The following is a 27,507-nucleotide window of genomic DNA, read 5'->3' on the forward strand; positions in this document are numbered from 1 at the left end:
AAATAAAAATTCGTGGTTAAAAACAAAGTTGTTCTATTTATTTTATTATAATGAATAACCACAAAGTTAGTGCTTCAAATATAAACTTTATACAATAAATATTTTTGAAATGTGTGACGACTCAAGTTCTCTTCCCCTTCTTCTCGGTCAGTTCTGCCGATTGGTCCGTTGACATATCATAAACAATAAATCTTTCTTATCATTGGTTGATTCATATGAACTAGTGACGTCGTTTAAAGTAGTTCGTTTTATTAAAATATTTTATTTTTATTTTCATTAACTTTCAAAAAGCTTTGCTTAACAATTGAATGCTCTAATTTTTACCTCGCTTAAGAAAACACTTTTTAAATCCAATTTCCCGTAGATCTAAACTTCCCAATTAATATGATGAAATTTTTTTTTGAGTAATTGTAAGTTTACTTTTTATTATTTTTAAAAAATCACTCTTAAATTCTGGCCACCTTGTCCAAATACCTTCAAACATTTAATTCGACCTTCGTATTTTCCAACACCTTTCTACGATTTCGCGTATAATTTATTGAAAGGTTATCATTATTCATAGTTACCTAACCTATAGTTAGACTCACCTGCAAAATTATTATGTTTGTTAAAAAGCGTGATATTGTGCAATCAAAATGCATATTTGTGTTACATTTTTTATCGCCTTGCAATAAAGCTGAATAAAATGCAACGATTCGATTACATATTTATTGCCCATCAATATCCTTGTTATAAGCGCAGACACATAATATTAACTTGATATAAAATTATCTGGGATTTTTCTCGTTAATTTTATTTTAATTTGATTTATTATGGATTAAGAACAATAAACAATTCATATGACATTGTCAAAATAATTACAATTTGTAACCTTTCGATATTGTTCATCTATGCATAATTTTCTTTATTCTTATTTATTAATGTAGTTAAATAAATAAAAATTTTTCTACAACAATCTACTTTTATAATTTTGAATGTTGTAATCCTTATTTTCCAAAAAAAAGACTGGCTCTTGTGCTTGGAAAGTGACTTACACTGTTTTATTTACTTAGTAATTTGAAGTTACATTATTTCGAGTATCCATGAGAAAAAAAAAATTTACAATATAAAAGAAAAACAGAAAACAATAATACTCATAAAAATAGGATGCTGTTTTTACTCGTGTTTGAAAAAAATATTTCAATTTACTTTGAATTTATTTATTGATATATTAGTTTTAATGGTTTTTAGTTCATTGGGCAGATTACTGTAATTTTTTATTCCTTTGAAAACACATCTGTTTTGACCATGACTTGTGTGAAATTCAGGTATTTTAAATTTGAAAAAAGTTAAAATAATATAATTTTCTTTAAATTGTTAAGTCTAATTTTTTTTTTTTATTAATTTATACTTGCCGTGCCGAGGGAAACATTTTACAAAATGTGAAACATGCCTCAGATTAGCAATTTAACAAAGTTAACGTATGAATGAAATCAATTCGATTCGGCAATTTTCAACCCAAGTACGGTCCATTGTTTTGCTGCGAACTGTATCTAACTTAATACATAATAGTCATATAATGGTTTTCCTACGTTTGGGCTCCTCTTTAGCTCAGCGCATCATTACTTTGAGATTTAAATAGTGTTATTGATTAACATTTATTCGTTTGTTAGGTTTAATTGACTAATTGCTGAATTGTATTATATGGAATTTGTTGACGTTTCTAAGTGATTCAATGAATCCAATGTAAAGAATATACTTAACTAGTGTAGTTGAATGTTGGTGTTTTGTCATTACGCGTAGAACATATTTATAATAAAACGTGGATAAAAAAGTTGAGGGCATACCGACCAACCCTTCACGTCAAAGTCACGCACTGTCATTAGGGGCTGTTAATCTTTGCCCAAATCTTGAACTAGTTACTGTACGTAGTTAATCATAATCAATCACAAAGCCCGAAGTCCAGCAAGGAGCTTTTTAAAGTGGTTTTACACCACTTATTTCTACCCCTAAGTGGTTTTGTACCAGAATTTTGTATTTCTTTTCCCGAGATCTCAACGCTTTCGTGTCAACCATCGTGAAATTATTCACACGGAGCTTTCGACTTTATGAGCTTTCATGTTCTTCTACGACTTTATGTGAGCTTTATGATTTTATTTTTAAGCTGCGTGATACCCTTACGTAACGAAATTCGTGAACAGTAAAACATGTAATAAATAAAGGCAGAATGCGTGTAATTTTTAAAATTTTATTAATCTTTTATTTTATTAGAAAGGTACAGAAAAAAACAGCACTTTCAATTTATCAAAAATACAAAATTGAATCATATTACGTATATCTAGCGAAGAAAGACTCAGAAAATAAATTTTTCGGGTGCGAAAAGTACTGGCTGATATAATAATATATGCAATGATTTTCTAGATTTTAATTAATGCGATGCTATTTGCTGTGGCGGTCACCGTGGCGTCGACCACAGCGATATCAATGAGGAACTTCAGTCCTACGGGAAATTTGATACAAAAAATGTTTTCTTGCGCGCAGTAAAAATTAGAGCTTGAAATTGTATTAAAAATTTCTTGAAAATGTACGAAAAAAATATTTAAAAATATTTTAATAAAAACGCACTACTTTGAACGACGTCACTGATTCATACGATCCAACCAATGATATGAGAGCGACAAAGTATATCCGGTTCACTGACCTTAAACGAACCAATCAGGATAACTGACAGATGACTAAATTATTTATCATATCTGTGTACCGTTAGTCCGTAGAAGGCAGATAAACCAGGGCACTTTTTCGGGTTTTTGGATGGTCCTAGCTTACATAAGAAACAATTTATCAAAAAAGCAAAATGATACACACGCCAATGATAATGAGGAACTTCAGCCCCACGGAAAATTTGATCTAATAAATTCTTTCTTCCAAGGAGTAAAATTTGAAGCATTAAATTGTTCAAAAAAGTTTCCTGAAAATGAACTAAAAAAAATTACAAAAAATATTTTATTAAAAACGAACTAATTGACAGATTATGACTAATTGACTGACAAACCTCTGGCGTCATACGCTGAGTTATTTCAGAAGTACGAAACTTAAAAAAATCGTAGCGCTGATAATATTATATACAGGATGTTTTTTAAACCCTGTAACATCCGAAATCACAATGATCAGTATTGGCAAGAAGACATATTGGCATATTTAAAAAAATATTTAAGACAAAGATTTTTTTTTCAAATAAAATATTTAAAAAACAAATAGTTACTTACTTCTGCAGGGGAGAAGTGAGGGGAGCGCGACCAACCATTTGATTTTTTTATATTTAATTTTTTTAAATTTTATTCGTTGTAAAAAAATATTTTAATGTGCCAATATGTCTTTTTGGTCATACTGATCATCGTGGTTTCGGATATGACAGGGTTTAATGCGCACCCTGGATATGAAAATAAAAAATAAAATTTTTGGCTTGGTCAAATAGTTTAATAACAAACGATTTTTTTTTTAAAAGCACCGAACTTCCTAATTGTCGTTCACAAATTCGACTAGGGAAGATAAACTTGGATGGGATAGCTACTAAGCTGCCTGACACTTAACCCTATATAATGGCGCGGCAGTCACAATGATTACGTAGCACGAGAGGCAATCGGTAGCGTTAAACACTATGGTTTCAGTTCTAAATTTAGCGGCGGTTATCAAAATAATGCTGCAAGATGGGAAGGCACGTAGATAGGTTGTGAATTTTTGTAAACTTGCGCCTTGGAAAACAGTCAAAAATACTGAACTATAAGCAATTATCAAATACACACATAAATGCAAACGGGTTAAGAATGCTACTTATTTTTAAAAAGTGGTCGATATTTTAATCATCAATTCATTCAACGTAGTTCAATATATTTTAATTCAAACACTTTATACACTTATACAGTTTACAAACATGAAGGTTCTACTTGCAAACTCGGCAAATTCCAAAATTTAAAAAAAGTGAGGTATTAATTGAAACTTATTCAGAATTTTTTTACAATAATTATAACATTGTCAGTTAAAAATGCGGCTGTGTTTGTAAGACTTGATTTTTAAACTATTGGCTTTATTACAAGCAACCTCTACTTGAGTATTGCAATGTTGGTAACGTATATATATTTTGTTTTTTATTTCACTTCTGTTTCTTGACATAATTATGCTTATGTCATCACTGCTTACGTATAAAATATTTACTGATTATAATAAACAAATATTTTTTTTTTTAAAGTTGAAGTTAAGTATTGTATCAGTTTTTTGTGATTTGTTCAAAATAAAGGAAGATGCATTTTTCAGGGTTGGCAAGTAATACCCTCACATATGCATTTCAGTTTTTATTTTTGTGGTTTTATTCAGTAGATCTCATTATTTTATAATTAATTATAAATTTATATGTACGCGTATTGATGTACGTAAGTGCATTTGTTTATTCATAAATGTTCATGTATGTATGTGTATAAATATATATATATATTCATGTTCATTTGTGTATGTATATAATGATGACGGGCTTAAATTAAACTCAACATGGTTTCCAGAACTACATACTACAAAAATGAATCGAAATGAGCCTACTGCCGACTGCGACACGGTAAAAATTTCTAGTAATTAAACACACGCCTTTTTTTCTACAAAACACTCAGTTTACCCTGAAGATGGCTCTTTCAATGGTAACCGAAACGTCGGAACAAATCCAACACACACGGTATCACCCAAAAAAGAAATACTTTGATAACAGTGGCCTTGAAAACCATCGCACCTTTTTGATATAATATATGTATAACTTTTTTTTGCCAGTCCTTTATTTAATTGGAAATCCTTATGTCCTTATGATGTACTGTATAAACAATAATTGTTATTAAAAAATATATAACATAAACAAAAAACTCGTTCAATACTCTTACATATATTTATAAATATGTATTCGGTACAGTTACCAAATGTTACTTAAATTCCATTTCTATTATTTGGAAAATAAAAATTTAGGCACAAAAGACTTGAAACGTTTACAGTACAAAAGAATTGAATTACGCCAAATGACTTAACACTTCTTCGGATTTTTTGTTGAGACGATAATGAGTAAAAACTGTTAAAAAAATATATTGTGACAAATATTTGGGAAAATTTTTGTAACTAAAATATTTCACGAGGAATTTGGCGAAATAAAGACTGAAATTAACATTTGAAAAATAAAAGCTCGTGTGTGTGTGTTTTTGAAAAAAATATTATCTTGAATTAAATTATGTATTTATTCTGTATCTTAGGAAGTATGAATATCACTCTTCTCCCACCAAATTCTAGTTAGGGACGCTAGGGTACTTATCGGTATTATTAACTTCTATGTTCCGGATAATTAGACAGCGTAAGCATTGACTGTTTCACATTCCAATAAACAGGACCAACCTGCCAATGGTTATGCCTGTTGGAAGGGCTATATTTATGTTGAACAGTATTACTTCGGACATTGACATTTTTCCCGTCTCTGAGGGAGTTTTTTGTTACAAGATTCTCTTACTTTTCTAACATATTATTCTCTGGATATTATGTGTTTTTTTTATATAAACCTTATTTTACCTTTTTATGTTTAACTATTTCTATATGTATGAATTAGAATATTCCATTTTGTAATGTACATATACATGAATAAATAAAATTGAAAATCGTTTCACAAGAGGAGAGACATTTATTTGTGTGTTAACTTTTTTTAGGTGATTGATAGTTGCATACATTATTTAGCTATTCTTATTGATTTTTTTCTTACCTACAGCAAGTGAACGTGAGTAGAAAATTTTATTTGCCAAATAAAATAGCCCCGGGTAATGGCGTATATCATGACAATGAGACTCCCTTCAGGATAGAACTATCAAAAAAATAATGTTAATATTTTTCCTTTTTTGTATAAGTGCAAAATTACCATAAATACCATGGTGGGTAATTGCCTCCTTGGCCTCCGTTCTTTAACAGACTTTACTCATAATTAGACGTCACACTACGAAGAATATTACTCACGAAAAAGATCGAAAAAGATTGGAGGACCTCGAGATGTGGACGTATAAGCAAATCCTCAGAATTTCCTGTAGAGTTCTGAGCAAAATCGAAAACACCTTGCACCTACCCAAAAGGCATGCAGAAAGCATAGATCATATTGTGTGACATGAAAATCTCATGTACATATACATGAATAAATAAGGAATCGGAGAATTTATTGAAGATAGTAATCTAAATATTATGCTATCCCATTGAATGATATATAAATTTATTGTATTTTCGCATGTGCATATATATTGTGTATGAATGTGTGTATATATATGTATATGTATGTATATGTGTGTATATATGTATGTATGTGTATATGTATGTACGAAGTATGTATGCTTTATATTTATGTATTTAATTGTATTTTTACATTTAATGTAAACTTTTTTTTTTTTCTTTTCTTCTCTTTTGGGCTATAACTGTTTTTTTTTTAATTTCTTCAATATTGTTTTTTATTTATAGGAAACATATTCGTAAACCATATTTGCCGCAACAAATCGGTTTCTTAGAACAGGCATTTGCCCATATAGGAACCGATTGCAACATTAGGCGTATTAATATTTCTGGCTTGCCGACCCTTCATATACTGAGCCTACTCCTAGTACTAGCAGAATTTGCCAGAGTGTTTTTTGTGCCATTTTGTAACATTGTATGTATAAACTAATGAATGAATAAAAAAAATGAAAAAATGAATAAATATACTGGAGGGAATAATTGAGGGATCGATTGGCAGAGAGCGTCTACGTCGAGAACATTTATAAGATAAGAACTGTACCTCCTTAACAGAAATTAAAAAATATATTAATAATTGAATGACACGTGAATGTCCTTTCTGTGGCAGAAAACAATAATTTATTTAGTCTAAATAAATAAACAAAATAAACGCAACTACGCTTACAAAATTATATCATCTAATATTTTATTCAGCATTGAAGAAGTCTATTGAATTTCGGGAAACCAAAACATGTGCGTAATTCTTCCAATTTACTAGACTGGTACGACTTGGATATATTCGATGTTCGTACTGGGTACCTATTGTACCACTTCTAGGGGTGGGGGGGGTGGGAAATGGAGTGAGCAAGTAGAGAGGGAGAAACCATTCTATAGCCGAGCTAAACATGCGAACCCACGAACCAAAACTCATTCCAGCATTGATTTGTCAGTAATAAACTTTTAAACTGAATGTATTTGTTGTGTCAATTTTATGTTCGTCATCTTTTTATAATTATTTACGTTTACATACCTAGTAATTATGTCAGTCTGGTGACAATTCCATAATACATATATTGTACTAGGCCCTGGGAAAAGAGTAAACAAAAAAAAATTATTTCAACTCTTCAAATAAAAATGAATTATTTTACCATGAGCTAGCGACGCATATGCTAAAATACAAACCATCATAATTGAATGAAATTTTCTTGTTATCTTCACAATCACAGCGTATCCGGATCATTTTTATTACATGAAACGTGGGGTGATCAGTCTTACGGTTCGGGTGCCAGTCCATAAACCATAAAATATTGCAGTATATCACTACTTTTATAATTACATTTTTTTAATTTTTTTTTTTGCACCATAACTCATTATCTCTGTTTATATTATCGGTATGTTTGTTGATCTCGATCGAGATCGAGTTTGGTGAATCTTTAATCTTTTACAATTACCCATTTTACGTTCGTATATCTTGTCTTGTTACCGATTAAGTAAGTACTATGACAAAAGAATATTCCGATCATTTATTTTGTAGAGTGGCAACCCGCGTACAGTCTGTAAAACAGGTCGCTACTTGAACGCGTCTCTTGTAAAAATGTCGTGGCCGCGAAAACACGTCCGCTTCAAAAGCGCTCTGGTGAATAAAACTGAAATAAAGATGTCACCATGAACTCGAAAGATGGGAGCTTAAATCTTTAGTCAAAGCCCCATTTTTAACCTGACTAATGTAGAACTGAACAAGCCACTAATACTTTTCAATTTTGATACAGGGCTCCCCTTAATATTGAACCTTAAAATAATGTCATGTTCGTGCTTTTCATAATGTTGAAAAGTATTTTTATTGCATCTTACAAGTAAGATGTAATATTAAAACTTTCGGATGATGAATCCACCAAATAATTTTATCACACTGGGATTTGTCCCATAAAAAACCATATATTATTTTCATTGAAATACAAAATTAGAAGTAACTGGTAGTCAAAACTACCCTTTTCAATCAGAAACGTTTGGAGGATAGAAAAAACAATAAAGGAAAATTTATGAAGAAGATGACCATAGGGATAGAATCTCACAAACATCCGCAAGAAGATGATTGTGATTCTACGAAAACTGTAATTTATTAGATCCACCTAGTTAGGTAGCTTAAGAGTTTTCTAGTCGCTAACATAAACACTGATCGTTTAAGGTAAATTTAAAATTCAGCCTTATATTGTATTTATCCATATATTTTGCATTTATCTTGTAATAAACTTTATAATATACCATTTGGAAATCTTTCATTTACTATTCATCAGATCACCCGAGAAAAATCTGTGAGTGCTTTTAATTGAAATATATTTTTTTATGGAGTACCTTGTGGAAGACTGAGTAGGTTGGTGAGGACACATTGTAACGCAGATCAAGGAGGATCTTATTAGTGACTTTTCTTGAATTTTCCGTGCTCCTGTCCTAATCGCGACAATGTGATGAACAAATTTTAATACAAATGCACACATTTTATACAGAAAGTTCAATTTCATTTTTTAAATAATTAAAGATAATCATGTTAACTTCCCATTTTAATAAGAAATTTCATATTTTTTGGTCTTTTTAAAATCACCAACAAACAAAAATGAAAATCCATATCAAACGTAAATGTGATTAGCGACACTCTTACTATATAGATGGCGCCAGTCAAATCACGTCAAATTAACCTTCAATGCCAGCCAATAATGGCATACAAAGGCTAGACAAATTATGTAAATTTCCCAGTACTCCCACAAAAGTTCTCAGAAAGGAAACAAATTTACATTTCAAATAACAGGTCAACCCTTACTTCAATTTAATCGTTTCTTTCTTTTGGCTATAAATTTCAGCCTCGTGTTTTTTCCCCCTTTTATATTGCCTTTCAGTATGATTGCCATCTGAGGTAGTCTTAATTTATTTAAGGTGCTTGAAATCGGTTTAAAAAACTGATCGTATCAAAGGAAAATTGTACGGTATTTAAATAAGAAAACAAAATAGTATTAAACGAAATGCTGTGATAATGAATTTTTCGGTTGCGTGCATTAGGTGACTTTTGTGTGGCTGTTGTTGTAACACGAACTTACATAGGATACAAGACTTGATATATTTTTGAAGAAAAAAAAGAGAAACTTTAATTTATAAGAATTTTTCATAATCTTTAAATGGACATTTTCACACCGGATTTGGAAATTAAAATTTCTATAAATATGGATTTTAATACAAAAAATATTTTTTCTTCCTATTCGAAGAATAATTTATTATACGAATGAAAGTGATGCCAATACCACAAAAAAAATATGTATAATTGTATGAGAAAGGGCACGAAAAACAAAATTCTTATAAAAAAAGTTATAGGCAGTGAGCGGAAGTGCACACTAGTTAAATGACTACTGTTTTATTTTTTTTTAAACTATTTTACTTTAACATGTCTAAATTATATTTTTACTATCACAAATAATGGAGAAAGAATTATTTGACAGTAAGTCTCTAAGTTTTTCTTCATTCAAACGTCTGAACTTCTTTTGCCTGAGGTAACACAATGTTACATGACTGCGTGTTAACGATTTTTTAGCACAGCCATTTAAAAGTTAAAAACGAATGTTCTGATCTGCGATTTTATTACTTGTTCATAGAAATTAAGATTTTGTAGACCACTTCGGAAAGCAGACGAAGCGAAGGCATACCGAAATTAAGATGGTTGGATGATGTGGAAAAGGACACGAAAGCTATTGGCTTGACAAACCAAACTGAGGGAGGAATGGACACAAATTATGGAGCACCACTAATGATGATGACGATCATTAATATTGTCATGTGATGCATAAGAACTGGTGCAATGGAAAGCGCGTTTGCCTACCATGCAAGAGCTCTCGGTTGCAATCTCCAACATAATGGACTTAAAATACTTATTTTTAAGAGATATTTTACGTTGGGGGATCCAAGCACTCACTATTGACCAGCAACTGGTATGAAATCCTCGGGAATTCTCTGTAAGCTGCGTATAGAAGAAAATAAAATAAATTATTTCAATGAACACGTACTCTATGCAGATTTATGAGGAGAGAGAAAATGTATGTGTGACAACAAAGTCTAATGAGATTCTGGACATATTTGAAAATAGAATTCTTCACCGAATCAGTGGTCTCATGAAAGATGGAAAAGAGTGGCACATAAAACAAACTGTCAATTGCACTGCATTAATAAAGTTCCCAGTATCTCAACCTCAGAGTAATAATACGTCAACTTATATATAGAAAAGCCGTATCACTATGTTTTATAGAACGCAAGCGAAGTTGGTTAGCAACAAATTGGCGGCCATTTCGTTTTGTTTGACAACACACGCCTAACGTTTCTATTGGATGATTTTGTCGCTGTGGTAGGCTTTGTTTGTAAATAACTTGGATATTTACGTTATGATAAATAAAAATCGACAATGGTGAATTGCAGTATATTTGGTTACAACAGTAGGAGCATCAAAGGTGTTCAAGGGGTCAGTTTTCACAGGTAATTGATTTCAAATATTTTCCTTTGATTTACATTAATTTTTGGCATTTATTGTCCCTACACGTGTATTTTGTTGCTTAAAACTTTCCCTTAATCAACATATTTACTTCAAATACTATTTTTTCTCAATTTCGGAGATAAGTTTGTGAATTAAAGTATGTTTACTGTTGACAATGGCAATTGATTAAGGGCAATATGTCGAAGCCGCACTAAGCATCCATATAAAGTTTGAATCTTTATCGAGTAGTAATCAATTCAAATTTTACTCAAAAATAGCAACGTCAACCTTGAAATCACATCTTAAACGACATGTCCAAATTTCAGAACGCTACGACTCGCCGTTTCGGATATGTGACGGACAAACAAACAAACTCAACATAGGACTTTGGTTCCATGGAGTTAGGATTTATGTCTCAATAAATGCAACATAAGTATATTGTGAATAAAATGAATAAAAAATAAAAAAAATAAACCCACACATGTATTTTCAGTTTTAGAAAATAAATATAGGCAGATTATAGAAAAATAAGTTCGAATAACCCTGCAGTAATAAATCCACACGTACATTCTAGAATATATTTATTTATAATGCAAATTAATATCTATTTGGCAATTTTCGTCCTGAGTATGGCCCATTGTTTCGCTGCGAACTGTAGCTAATTTAATACCCAATAGTGATAGAATTATTTTCCTACGTTAGGGCTCCTCTATAGCTTGGCGCATTATTACTCTGAGATCCCAACACACATAAAACTGTTCTGGTTTAAATGGGCTGGACAAGTATAAATAACGCCAAATGGGTGAGTATCCAAGATAACCATGATTGAATATCCAGGGGGTAAAAAAAGAATTATAACACCCAGGCTGAGGTGGGACGATAACGAGTAAAGAAGACAGGCGGAGTTGGAGGTAAAAGTTGAAGAGGGCCAAAGCTCTATTTGAGCTGAAGTGCCATCGAAGAAGAAGAAATGTGTAGACAGGGGTCAATACGTCGTCTCTACCCTTCCAACCCCCTCAATGCTCCTGTTTTTTTTTATATTAAAAACTAAAATATATACAAATGTTAACGTTATAACATTTACACTTTTGCCTATAATTGAGCACGTAAAAGCATTAATTGTTAAAATAAATAAGTAAGAGTACACCAAGAATGATAATTAATTACCAACATTTAAAATATAACAATGTTTTGAGTATGTCCAAACGCTTGCAGACTGGCTGGATTTTCTCCCTGGGGAGTTGTTCATATTTAAATTTGTTGCAACAAAGAGGAAAAACTTTTTTGAGAAGGGAACATGGAAGTCTATGCATTTACAGGGCCTACGACTTATGTATTATCATTCATAAGCATTTAGGGTGGCATGATCAGGTTAACGAAGTTAGTCGTAAACTTTATAGCAGTTTAAGATTACAGAATTTTTCGCCAGTTAATGTTAAGCAAATATTATTCCAGAGCTTACTTCTTCTAATTCTTGACTATGCGGATGTATGTTACCCAGATGCTAACTCTGAATTACTTTAAAAGTTAGAACGATTGCAGAATGTTTGTATGCGTTATATCTTTAATCTTAGCAAATTCGACCACATACCCGAATATCGCACGCAACTACACTAGCTCAGTATCAGGTACAAAAGAAACATTCACATTATATCACTTCTTCACAATATTTTAAATAATTCCACTTCACCTGTTTATCTGAGAGAGCTCTTTTGACCTCTATCACAACACAGATTATCTCTTTGTTCTAGTAACGAGAGAACCTTTTTAATACCCTATCATCGCTCTAATTTTCTTGCTTCCTCTTTCACAGTAGTAGCTGCTCAATTGTGGACCCACTAATGTTAGGGACGCCCCTTCTTTATTTACATTAAAGTCAAGATTGAAATGTCACAATCTAAATATTTGAGTGGTTCTTTTATCTTCCTTATTTATTTTCCATCCCCTCTCTTCACTTCATAGTCTTCACTATACTCAGTGTTAATTTGAGAAATTCTTATTTATCTTTGTATTCATTTGAGTGGTTCTTTTATCCTTCTTCTTTCTTTCCCATCCTCTCTCCTCTCTTGACAGTCTTCACTATACTGAGTGTTAATTTTTTACTTAGTGTTAATATGAGTAGTTCTTATTTATACTTAGTGTTAATTTGAGTGTTTATTTAATCCTTCTTCTTTCTTTCTTATCCCCTCTCCTCACTTCATGGTCTTCAATATACTTAGTGTTATTTTTTTATATATTGTTTTTTCTTAATCTTTGTTTTTAATTTTGTATAAAATCGTAAGATTCAATATGTCCATGTACTTGTAATTTACTCAAACAGAACGGTTTGGGTAGGTAGGAAGAAATTGCCTTAAGGCACCATGCCCGCCCTATATAAATTATATATGTATATGAAGTGTTAAATAAATGAATAAAATAAATGATTAAATAAAACTTAAATTTTAAAATCTCTTTACATGTTTGAATACGTATTTATATGTTTATAAATTATATATATATATGAAGTGTTAAATAAATGAATAAAATAAATGATTAAATAAATCTTAAATTTTAAAATCTCTTTACATGTTTGAATGCGAACTTCCCTCACATGTGCTGGAAAAACTTGTCAGTCATTTCACGTGGATTAATTTGATCATTAAACCCCTTCACTACAAATATTATGTACACAGTCCTGAAACGTTGAAGTTAAATCGACGCTTTATTCGCGTGCGACGACTTTGTTTGGGCAACGTTCCCATAGCGACCGGCGTCGGCGTCGCCCCCACCGCAAGAGCAAACACAGCCTTAGTTCAAAGTTTCCCAAACACACATTTGTTACCAAGGCCTCGATAACGGGCGCGATAATGATTTTCAAAGCGATCACTGTTCATTTATTACCACCGTTCCTTCAATTTAACATTAATTTGAATTTCATTAAATTCACGGTGCGGAGTATTAAGTGTTTATTTTATAAAAAAACATTTTAAAAAACTCACCGCTTTAGAATTATTCACGCATCATTAGAAATTTCTTCTAACGGATTTGAAAATTCAATTGAAATATTTATTGAAATTTATGGCAACAGGAAAGGAAAATATCTGTGTATTTTTGATTATATATTTTTTTCAAACATAAAAAAAATCTACAAGAAAGTTACACCAAACTCATTTTGCGAACAGAAAAATATTTACATAAAGGTATGGAAAAAATTTAGTATTTATATTTTCATACAACACTCTTTCCTCTTTCGTTCTTGCTCTAACTATAATGCTTTTATTTTTTATCTATTGATATATTTAACACGCCCCTTAGTTTATTTAAAAATAAATTCAGACTCATTCTTTCTGGCTGCGATACGATCCCACTTCCTATTTAATGATGCTCACACTTACACACACCTCTACACTTACTCTCATACAAATACACATAAACAAATCCCTTTGTTGTACCACAATTTAATATGTATGATTTTTATAAAGAAACTTCGTTGGTCTGTTCTTGAACCGTATCTTTTGTATGTTATTATATCATTGTCGACTGTTTGTTTCTGTAAAAATATATAAATATGAAACTGAAATAATGTAGCAAGTTATGTATATAATGCAATAAAATGACTTGATTTTATTTCATTTTAATAAACAAAAAATTAAATGAATTCATTTAGTTTTCATTTTATTATTTTATTTCATAGGTTACGTAAATTAACTCGTATCCTAAGATTTTTTGGTACTTTTCACATATTTAAAAAATAACCCCCCTTTTCTCTCTTTATGAACCGAATCTTGGGGAAAAAAAAACATTATTATGCTCGTCATAAAATAAAAACTTTATCACGATAGATCTTTTGAACGAAACAAAATACTGTTAATTTTCTATTTTTTATTTTACTTGATGGTTTTTAAATTTTATTATTAATTGTTTATATGTATGCGTATGTATGAATATATATGTATGTTGTATGTGTAAATTGTTTTTTATTTCTTATAGCATTGTTTTATATTTCCTTAGTCTTTCTACTTTTTCTTATTTCGCTTCCTTCCCTATTTTCCCGTCCAACTTCCTTTCACTCCTAACGAACTGTATATTTTGTTTTTTATATTTTTGTTCCTATGTAAAATCCGTAATTGGTCTTGTTATTCTCAATGTTTTGTTTAATAATACGACCGTGTTGGTTTAATGAAATTAAACAATAAATAAAACTAAGCTATGTATACCTTTATGTATAAAATTTTAGGCACATTAACATATAATATTTCTTACATTTCGTTTAAAAAATATTTACAATTGTTCGTTTTAAATATTAAAACTTAAGGCAGTCATACTCAACTCTTTTGTACTTTGAACCACATACGTATGTAAACTAAGTAACAAAAAAAACATTTTAAGGAAAAATACTATTGGTAGAAACCCGTTTAAATTCATATTAGGGCCCCGATACTTGATAAGTGAACAAATATTTGTATAGTCTAAAACATAATGAGCCTTGGTTATAAACTTGGCATAAAGTTACACTCAAATGGGAATACCATTATTTTTATAGTGGTAGAATAAAGATAGTATTTCCATCTGAGTTATGCCACTATACTTAGGTGTAACTTTACGCCGAGTTTATGAGTAAGTCCCATTGAAAACATAAAGCTTATCAGCATACCAGCTCAAATGTTAACAACAACAACAACAACCACATTAACAACAATCGTCGATACTACTTACATGTCTTATTTGATATTCTTCGGTTTATAAATAAAGGTTTCAGCTCTTAAACTTCACAAACATCAAAAGATGAAAGAATTGAAGGGCTAAAGATGTTCAAATATAGGCAGAATGATTAATGTTACACAGTGTGTAAAGTGGCCACTTAAACTAGCCATTGACAGGTCATAAGCCCTGTAGATGTCTAGACTTCTATATTACCTTATCTTAAATGTTCTTCATCTCTGTTGTAATATGTTAATATAAACAGCTCCCTAGGGAGTCGAATCCAGTCTTTGTCTACAAAAATTTGGACAAAATCAAAATATTGCTCACATAAAAATTTACGTAAATAAGTATACACTTACTTATTTATTTCGACTTAATTCAAATTCTAATTCCGACGAAATAAAAATTATTTGTCGACCTTCATATTTAATGACATACATATGACACTTTGATAAAGTGATGCTAGTTTTCATAAAAGGCAATATAATTATTATCGTTATCTCTGTTTATAAATAAATCGTGTTCATAAATCGATCAACTACTATTGAATGTCGCATTTAATAAACTGTTTCGCCCCCAAAGTGTATACAAATGGTTATTCATTCTTTTACATGAGACAATACTCTTACATATGACAAAAAATATATAATGTAATACCTGAACCGTCGAAATATGGTAAGAGCTTTAATCTTAATGTATTACTTACTGCTTGCTTTAGTAAAATTGGTCGTAGAGAGTCTAAGGGGTTGATGGTGGTTGTTGGATGCTCAACGCATGCTCTTGTTCAGATAATGAAACTAATTCTGCGCGTTAAATATAACCAGAATCCTGGAGAAGCGTGTTTGACTCAATGGCTCCTCTCCGATAAAAAATGGTTTGATTGCTGAGAAGACCGACATTATTATTGTTTTTTTTTATTTTTACATTGCAATATTTCATTGTTCTTGGATGCGTAAGACTGATCACCTTATCTTCTTGTAACAGACGATCATTATACGGCGCATTTAGTGTATCAATATTCCATGCACTGTAAAGTGTGAATAGTGCATTATTTATTTGTTTAAACGCTCATATTTTTGCAAACCGTCAAATGTGATAAAAAATACAAAAAAAAAAAAATTGCGTAAAATTACGCGGATTCGAGATTCTTACTAGATATTTAAAAAAAATAGAAAAATGAAAAAAATACAAAAGGCAATCATGAAGTTTCGCATATATTAGATAAATTTTGTATCTTTTATGTAAGTATTTATGTGTATCCGCATGGGTATATGTATGTGTGTATGAATGTATGTATGTATGTATGTATGTGTGTTTGTATGTATATATAAATATATATATATATATGTGTATGTATTTTTTGTCTGTTCTTTCTTTTAACTTGTTAATTCTTTTTATGTATTAAAATGTAATTGCCTAGCTTGAAACGGGGTTGTACCCTTGTGAGCTGGGAAAAGTGTACAAAAAAATATATGTCATATGATAAAATGTATGAATAAATAAATTTAAATTCATTCAAACAGAGAGGGAAAATATTTTTGAAATGGGAATATGGAAGTCTAGGCATTTACAGGGCTTATGACCTGTCATTGGCTGGTTTAAGTGGCCATTTTACATACTGTGTAACATTCACCATTCTGTCCATGTTTAAACATCTACATTTTCTCAACTCTTTCATCTGTTGACTTTTGTGAAGTAAAAGAGCTGAAACCTTTATCACAAGGGAGGAAATCCAGCCAGTCTGTAAGCATTTGGACATACTCAAACATTTTTGAAATAAATTTATCGCTAAAAAGGCGCTTGTTGGCGGCCTCCGCGGTGTAGCGGTGAAAATGCTTGACTCACGCACGGAAGGTTCTGGGATCGATTCCCGGAGAGAACACAAAAACTGAATGTGATTTTTCTCAAGCCTGGGTTTTATGTGCTGTAATTAACCACTGTAATTGGGTTTTCTGGCCTGCTGTGGTGCAAAAAAAAGCGTTCTCTATGATCACAAAAGCGCCCAAAATACCAGCCCAGCTGAGGAAAGCACGCCCTCTTTACCTTCAAGTTATTCTCTAGATTTGAGATTATAGTATACATACTTTTTTCACTTTAAGTTTTTAATTTGATACGGGCATCAATCTCTATTATGATATAATCGTCATTGATTTCCGATAGTAAACATCCTTAGAAAAAAATAACTAAGTTATTTTAAATTATATTTGCGGCCACACGAACAAACCGTGTTTAAAAATATTCCAATGATAAATTAGAACATTACGTTTTCTTGATTTCAAAAAGTAAAGGATTCAATTTTTATATTGTAGCACGGCATACGAAAAAGCATGCATCGATTTAATTCAACTAAGACGTTGGTTAAATAGCGCTTTTAAAATCTGATTAAAATAATCCATTACGATTTCTAAATTAGATATAAATCTTAAAATGTTTGATAATTTAATTGCTCAATATGGCGTGCTAGATTTTAAATTGTGTACTTAAATTTAGCTACGTTTGTTCTAAATCACCATTAAATTGACCTCAATATTCACTCTAAAATTAGATTGTCAAAATACGAGTTTCGTTAAAAAAGCAAAAGGAATATTTGAATTTTGAATTTAATTAAGTAATTCTAAGATTTTTTATCCCTAGACTGATATGTTAATAAGTTTGCAGAATATTCGTATCCGTTATATCCTTGATCTTTGCACCACAACATTTTATCACTTCTTCACAATATTTGGAATAATCCCACTTTGCCTGTTTATCTGAGAGAATTCTTCACACCTCTATCACAACACGGACTATCTCTTCGCTCTAGTAACGAGAAAACTCTTTTGATACCCCTTCACCGCTCTAATTTTCTTGCTTCCTCTTTCACAGTAGTAGCTGCTCGATTTTGGAATAATCTACCCACTAATGTTAGAGACGCCGAAATGTCACAATCTAAATATTTCAGTTGTTCCTTTCTCTTTCTTCTTTCCTTCCTATCACCTCTCCTCTCCTCTCTTCATAGTATAGTGTAAATGTTTTAGTTGGTTTGAAATTATTGTATAAAATTATTAGATTCAGTTGAAATATATGTATGTACTTGTAATTTTCTCAAACTGAACAGTTTGGGTAGGTAGGAAGAAATAGCTTCAAGGCAATATGCCCACCTTTATACGTATATAAGTTGTAAAAATACATGAAGTGTAAAATAAATAAAGAAATACGTTTTTTCATGTTAATAATCAATCTCTGAAATTTCGGAATTTTTGGAAGCGTAGTTGGTTTTTGACAGACAAACTAGGGTGAAAAACTTAGTTACATTAAAAAAAAAAGTTTTTATATTAAAAACAGTTCAAACAACATGCATGAATATAGTGTGCCCCATAAAGTAACTCTCTGCATAATTTTATTTACAAATATTCGGCACCATGCCCTAATGCTAAATTTAAACGATAGTTGTTTTAATAATTTAATTTTCTACATTGAAATTATATATTTATTTAAATAAATATATAATTAAACTAGAATCCTTAAAATTTATTCATAAATTAGCCACTGATGTAATTGTAGACGAAGAATTAAACTTGAAAAAAACCGTAGTAAACATGACCACAATACGAGAATATCAGAAAAATATTAAATGCAACCTTCTAAAACGAGAAAAGGTCAATCGAGACTAATAAACCATGGACTGAAATCATACAATAAACTACCAGACAAAACAAAAGATGTTTAAAATATTATAATCAACAGCAGAATGTGAATTTTAAAAGTAAAAATATTTTTTAATATGTGTGTAACATGCATGGGTTTATCAGTGAAAAATTAAAATAAAAAAAAATAAATAAAAAAAAACTTTTTTTAAATTTTGATTTGAAGGCTGTGACGGTAAAATTTGTCTCTATCGTTACAAAAAACATAATAAATATCATCGGATTCGGTTGGCACTGTATTAGGCAATAAAACTCCATAGTACGATTATGCTGCACTGTGGCGGTAGAATTTATACGTTATATTCATCACAAAAGGTGTATCTACGAGTTGAATAACTCCACAGAACTATCAAATGTTAAACAACTTTATTTTTTTACATTTGAATTAAAGAGCGCCGAAAATCTGGGTAGCGGTGAATCGAAACTTTACTCAATTAAGGCGCGTTTTGGTATGATCGGCGAATTTTCACGATAGTTTTCTCGGCTCGTGACATGTTCGCGACATTAGTACGGCAGTCACCGTGTTTCCTGAACTTGGCCCCCCGCGACTTTCCCCAGTTTACAATAATGAAGAGGCCCATGAAAAGACGACGCTTCGCGAACATAGAGAAGATAGACCGAATTGCTGATGAAGTACATACCAGGGCTGGTATTCCAAACGCTCTCGCGGCCGTATTATCTCGTTTATTAACATACAAAAAACACGAAAAAAACTGTTTTCTCGTGCCGCGAGAGTAATTCAAAATAGCACCCCAGGTGCGTTTCAGGGTACGTATTCTGATGGAAAGTTAAAATTTATCTTCAATTTTGTCTACAAAGAAAAATTAAGTTTTATGTATAAAAATGGAATATATATACATTTTTTTCCTATACATGTTCAATTATCGGTTGTTGACGAAGATACTTTGAATGTTCATACAAAATAAAATAACACACTTTCATAAATAAATATCGATTTTAGTTCATACCGTCTCGATATGTGCCGATGAAGATAGCGTTCTTAATCGCGGCCCAGAAATGTTTCGAAGACGAAAAAACGCTGGGGTGAGTTTATTTTATCCGATGTTGATTAGTTTAAAGGGGAAAATATTAATATTGAGGAATTCATTATGAAAAAAAAAGTATTCGCAATTTTTTTTTGTGTTTAATACCAAAAGTAAAACAAAATTGTAAAAGTTATACGTCATTCATAAGAAAATTTTCTGCTCCACAAGATATTTTGTTTGTTTTTACGTTACATGAATTAATTTATTTGATTATAAATCTTCAAAACGAAATGTCAATTAGACGAAAGTAAGCATTTTTGACACCTCTTTCTGTTCGCGTTCAATTGAGGGAATAAAGCTGCCAAAGCTGCTCGCGATATATGCGAAGTGGACGGTAAGATGTTTTAAAGTATATTAGTTTTAAGTAATAATTTTTTTGTTGCCCGTTTGTTTCCAAACGAGGAGAACAAGATGACATAACAGATAAAAATTACGATAAATCAGTCAATAATATCAATAATATCCTTAGATGGATACAGTAAACGAGGAAAATCAAGAAAAGTATGGCATAACCACATTCAACAATCACCTTTACGATGAGACACATGTCAAAAGTCGGAATAATCAACCTGCGTGCACGATAATATATAAGCATGTTAAAAATTTCCCCGTTGGGTGCCATTGTCACGCGCAGCGCCCCTTGCGCATTTCAACGGACTCGATTCAAGAAGTACGAGGTCTGTATGGAAAGGAGTGGTGTAGCATTTTACCTTCTTTGCTTACCCTTTGAGGGAAACAACGTGATGGTTGTTTGCTTGTTTGTTTAAATCAATGAAAAAACAAATAAAATAAAATGCAGAACTCAAAGGCTCACATATTACAGTTTTGAAGCAAATCGGTTAGTGCATATACTGCACTTGTGGTTACGATAGTTGTTATGATTGCACCATAATCGATTCTTAGAATTATTGATGGAAAATACTCCTTCATTCGTAATTCTTGTTTTTGCTCAAGAATTCCGTTTGTAATTTCGAAACAGTTCAAAACATGAACATTAAAAATACTGTAAGCAAAAAAGATTTAAGAAAATATCTCCGTCCGAAAGGATGAAAATATGATTTGCTGTGCGAAATAGAACCAGAATCTTGTACAAGTGTTATTGACTCGATGGCTAACAATTACCATTCATTATTTTACAACAAATACGCCTATAATTGACAGCATCTTCACCGTGCACTTACTGTGTGCAGCTAAAGCTTAATTCCCTTGATTGAACGCGAACAGAAAGAGGCGCCTTAATACTTATTTTCATCTTCTTGACATTTTGTTATGAAGGCTTGTAATCAAATTAAATAATAAATGTAACGTAAAAACAAACAAAATATCTTATGGAACAGAAAGTTTCCAATCCAATGACGTATATTTTTTGCTATTTTGTTTTCGTTTTAGTGCTCATATTAATTTCAAAAATAACTAGCACAACTTGTGCTAACATCAAATACACACCTATGCAATAGCATAATAGCATAATAATTTCTTATTTTATTTTCCTTTGTTTATTTTCTGCTGATTTTATGTATCTTTATTTTCTTCGCTTGTGTTGAGGTGTTTTGTATTATGTTTCTTTACAATTGTTTTTTAATTATTATTTTATACTTCGTTAAAGCTATAAGCCGTCGAATAAATATTTTTTTTAAAAATCATACTTTTTAACGTAAGCTAATCCCAATTACTTGGTTTACAGTTAAAATGAGAATTTTCTCAAGCATGAGTGTTCTCTGCTATAATCCACTACTGTGATTGGACCTCCTGGCCTGTTATGGTGCAAATAAATAAACATGATACACATTCCAGATAAAAAAAACCGAATATGGAGACGACTGCGATTTGGTGCAAATCCTGAGCACATAAAGTTACACAAATACTCTGATGATGAGCAATGCTGTACGATCCGATACATTGGCTAAGAGTACTACCAACAAAGGTAAGTTTATTAGTCTTACGTGTTAATCCAGAAACAATGAAACATTGGCATAAAACTTCCATTTAAATCAATATTCCACGTCCTGCTAGAAGTTTAACCTGGGACGAATTAACGTGCTAAAAACTATCAGGTTGGTTTTCTCTATTGTACATCCAGAACTATATTCTTCATCCACTTGGACATAATTTATTTTTTTCAAAAAATTAACGGTATTTTTTTCAACATTTACATTTGAACCTCCCTTGCCTGTTTTGATTTTCTTATCGAAAGTACTTTAGGTAGTATGTACCCCGTTTAGACGGAAAATTTAACCTTACCATTGTCACGCGATCCCTTCATAATAATGAACCTTACATACCGTAATGTATTACAGGTACTTAACGAACTACGTTAATGGATACGTAAGGGTCATTATCCCTTAACGACATAGCTATAACGTCCGAAAGCTATTCAAATTTTCGTGAATTTATTCTGTCGACTGGCTAAAGGAAAAAATCCAAAAAGTATTTCAGCCAAGTTGAAGGAATTTTTTTTATTGGAAAAACAACAGATGTTAGATAAAGAATAATAAACTGTAAAAAATATTTCATTTATCCAGAAAACGTTTTTCACAAATATAATTACTGAACATATTAACACAATAAAGAAAAAAACAAAAAAATTTAAATAAAAGAAAATGTGAGTACTGTAAGAAAATTGGGGATTAGGAAAAAAGTGGTAGAGAGAAGGAGAAGGATTTTTATAATATAGTTGACCAGTTTGAAATTTACTTACGATAATAACATTAGCATATTAAAAGAGTAGGAAATTAACCCGCAATGATAAATTTTAGAGTGCTTCAAAAATTTTTTTTTTAAATCACAAAATATAATATTAAAAATATCTAAATTGGGACAAAATAAGTTTAGTTTGGAGCAACTAAGATAGACAAATGAGTTTTGATGATTGATTGAATGGATTATATTTTTTTTTAATATTTCGTGTTGACTATGACATAAGACTATCGATAAAACCACACATTCGTATCTAAATATCAATTTTACTTTTTACCCTCTCGATAATTACCGATGAAGTTAGAGTTTGTAATCGTGGCCCTGAGCCCGTTTTTACTTCAGCAGCAAATTGTAGCCATGTTTTTAGGTACGCAGTTTTCAAAATAATGCAACACCACAAATAAAACCTTTTACACACATACAGATAAGTCAAACTTCTAACAGAAAAGGCCAAAATATCATTTTTGACGATTGGACTTACAAGCTTTACAAGTTAGGGTGACGATATTCTCTGGGGATTGTCAAGTAGCGATAAATGCTGATCATAAAACGTCGCTAGTTGATATAATTTTTTTGGCGATCGTCAAATTAATATCGCCGATTAGCGGCTATCGATCTCAAACCAAATAATTTACATCCCCAAAACCAACAGATAAAAACATAAAATAAATAGTGATATAGTTAGCAACCATATATCTAATACTTTGTACTATCTATCTTTTTTTATATTATTTATTTTCCCTATTGTAAGAAAAAAACATTATTCTACTAAAGTTAACGCCAATTTTGTCGGCACTGATCTGAAAACATTACAGATTTCTTAATAATAGTTTTTTACTTGTATTTGCGTTCTAATGATTTACTTAAATATTTCAACTTTGGGCGGCATTTTTAACGAGTTGAATATAACTTACAATTAGAAAATAGAACTCAAGTTGTGGTAAAGCGGAGTGCGTACCTAGCCACAAACCACAACATGGTTCGAAATGTTTACTTTATCATTTTTTCAAAATGAAAAAATAACGTTCGGATATTTTCAGGATTTTTTCTAAAAGTAGTTATCGATTTTAAAACATTCCCAGGATTCTAGCTGTTTTTTACACACAGAACTGTGTTCTTTATTTGCCCATACACGCGTAATCAGACAAAAAATAAGTGGTTCGTCAAACAAAGAAAGCTTTGTAACAATGAAAAAATTTACAAGCCATTATCAAAAAAATTTATTAATTTCATGTTTGTAAAGAAGTTTGTTATCTCCATAAGTGTTATGTGTCAGGTTTGGGTATACCGACAACAAATAGGCAGTGAAAACATTTGTCAGAATCTGACATGAATACATTAATGGGAGTCCAATAGAGTCAATATGTATTTTTCGAAAATACAACCCCCGTATATTTTAGTTGGATGTGCCTGAAACAGCTTTATACGGGTATACAATAGATTGAAAATATAACTATTTTGTCGTACTGAGTTCCACATGTGATATGAAAATGTTAATGACTGTATGTTTTAAATACATAGCTACATTTATGAAAGCAATATGCAATAATGTGTTTCAATGTTGGTTTATTTCAACAACGATATATACTTTTGAAAAGAAAATAATATAAAAGTCTAAACAAATACAGGGCTTATGATTTGTATTGATTCATATGATTGTTCACTTTTCACACTTGTTTCAAACATTCGCCCATTCTGTTTTTCATCCAAAACTCCGTCAGTTGATTTAAACGCAGATTACTTCATATTAATATAATTTTAGTATTCGTATTATTATTTTCTTTTCTCTTTACATTTTTTGAGACTTTTCTTACTTTTCGTATAGTTTATTTCTAAAATATTAATATTTGTAAAATTTCAAACTTTTTCAAAAACATTTTGTGTTTTCAAAACCAATTGTTTGTTCATTTTCTGTGAAACTCAATCAAATTAGCAATTTTTAGATCTTTTTTTGTTTTAATCTTCCATTTTAAGTCTCGTTTGGTAAATAATTTTCTTTTCCATAAAAAATGTTTGCTTTAGTCAATGAGGCATAATTAAAAGCAAAATTGTTTCATGAAACGATTCATTAAATTATTAAGTAGTTGAGTTAAAAAGACAAACTGTCTATACAAGTTTACCGTAAATTCAAAGCTGTATGTCGCGCATTTTTACGCTTAATCACGTTTACTGACTCCAAGTTAGGTTCCGAAATTTAGGTTGAATGGAAAACGTAATGGTTAGTGCTGCATCTAGTGCATACATATATATATATATATATCAATATCCTTAGTATAGTTTATCTTAATTACGCAGTTAAAATTCGTTACGCAGAAATCTATTACAATATAAATAATATAATTCAAACAAATGTGTTAAAAAATAAATAAAATGAAGTTAATTGTAATTTTTATTCTCGTAGTTAGTCAGTATTTTAATTACTTTTATCCTCTATTTATTTGTTTCTTAAATAAAAACAGTATTTGCATCTCAATGACTTAACACAAAAACAGAGGATTTCAATAAAAAATCCAATTAAATTAAAATCGAAAACACTTACCGTTATTTAATTTAGATAGATATTCTTTTTTTTCTGTATTCAGCTTCATATCTAAAACAAAGAAAAAACAACAATATAAGTAACTGGAGGTGGAGTTTTCTTTATAGATAAAAACGCTCCTTAATATATTAGATTGATCAGACAATGCCATTCACCTTTAAAACGCAGTAAAATATTTGTTTTAAACGTGGTAACACTGCAGTTTTTTTTATGGACATGCAACGAAACAGATATAATATAAAATAATAATGCTTTTTTATTATTTTGATTACAGCAAACATAAGAATATGCTTATGTGTGCCCTACTTCCAGATTTTGAAACAAATATTAAATATTTTAGTAAAACTTGAAATAAAGTTAAGTCCTTCTACAACAGACGAGAATTTCTCTAAATCCTCCCGACCAATACAGATTGAACATGTAGCCATCACCTTCCTTAGCCTGGCAATTCCACCACACTTCCATGAATCGGGGATAAGGATGTAAATATATCCTTGAGCCCATATAGTATTGTTGCCTTAGATATCATTTTGATTATAAACGTCAGACACTTCCAGCTTCCCCGAAATATTTTTGCAACTCATTAAACATATTTAAACCTTTACGTCAAAAGATTTTTTGGGTTCACGTCAATTTCATCTTAGGAAGACTAAAATTCTCAACAACCGATATGGATCCAGGAAGCAGTCTGTTTTTCAATTTGTGAGACGGATCACCTAACCTTCCAGGTGACAATAATTTTCAAGATTCGCTGCAGTTGGAGTACCAAATGCCCTATGGACTACAATGTGTGGATAGAGAAATGCTGATGACGATTTCGGAATCCCAGAATATTTTCATTTTTTTAAAAACAATGACATTATGGCTAGTAACATCATACACATCTTGTAAATGTGTGGAATAATGGTATGGAAAGATGATTGTGTGAAATTAATCACAGGATGCACCCACACCTATTTACGTGTTGGTATGGGTGACTAAGTATGTATTTGTGTGGGTGAATGTTTTGTTAAATATTCATACAGGAAATCCTTTTATTATAAAAGAATTCCATGTGACTATTTGAAATGAATTCTACACAAATATATCAATACGCCGCGCCGCGCCGTTTACAGGTCAAAAAAGGTGATAATAATAATTTGATTTGATAAAAAAATGTTTCTAGATACCCATTTGGATGGTTTTAGATGGTTTTAGTTCCCATAATAAACAATTTATAAAACATATTTTTTAAAGATTTGTTCATTTAAATTAGGTATTCTAGTTAAACATATTTATTAAACATACTCAAAAAAATATTTAAATGTGCCAACATTAGGAAATAGAAGAAAACAAAAAGATTTGTCTTTTTTATTTTAAGTACTAAATTCAATATTTGACTGTTCCGAACTGTTACAAACAATAAACTTGCAAGTGCTTGGCAGGGTTAATTGATTTAATAAACTCTTTTATGTTAATGTGTCTACAAAAAACTGCACTGCATTTTCGCCAATAGGGAGAATTCATGCGTTCGCAAATGAATACCTAAATGATATAGATACACTTGACATAACACCTTTGGATTTTAAAAAAAAGTGTATTAAATCAAAATCTTTAAATTTAAATACCTAATTAGCGGTTGGTAAAAGTTGTGTACCTTTTATTAACTTGTATCTGTGTTCATAATTTTTATTTTTTAAACTTCTTTTTATTTGAAATTTCTTATAATATAACTAATTAGAAAAATGCACTTTATCTCTCCACTGCAAATATCAATATATGTTAAGTATACTTGTATATTTTTAACTAAAATATAAACAAGTTTTTTTTTCATATTCTTTTCAATAAACTTTTGATCGCTACATTTTTGTAAAATATATTTTTGACTTTATTTTTATGCATGTAAAACATGCAAAAGTCTACAGGGCGTTAAAATTAATAAATAAAATTTATAAAAATAAACAAAACTATAGAGATACCAAAATGGAAAGTATATTTTTCCATTTAATGCATCTACATATTTAACCCTTCATGGAATGTTTTTTAAATTATATTTTATGTGCTAAAAATGGATGGAAAAATAATTTTTAAAATCTAAGAAATAAAATATTTTTAAAAAATGGGAAA

General features: G+C 30.6%; 1 protein-coding gene across 4 annotated transcripts in view; it reads right to left on the minus strand.

Moving 5' to 3' along the window:
• LOC148279997 (uncharacterized) overlaps nucleotides 1-27,507 on the minus strand; it is a 188,843-nt gene that overhangs the window by 98,312 nt on the left and 63,024 nt on the right. For all 4 annotated transcript variants that reach the window (XM_088229085.1, XM_088229083.1, XM_088229084.1 and 1 more), the window contains exon 2: nucleotides 25,402-25,452. The gene's annotated coding sequence lies outside the window, so the exon portion shown is untranslated. The remainder of the gene's footprint in view (nucleotides 1-25,401; nucleotides 25,453-27,507) is intronic.

Source organism: Micrasema longulum, unplaced genomic scaffold (assembly GCF_059751315.1).
Source record: "Micrasema longulum isolate JH-2025_06_02 unplaced genomic scaffold, ASM5975131v1 h1tg000633l, whole genome shotgun sequence".
NCBI classification, from domain to species: Eukaryota; Metazoa; Arthropoda; class Insecta; order Trichoptera; family Brachycentridae; genus Micrasema; species Micrasema longulum.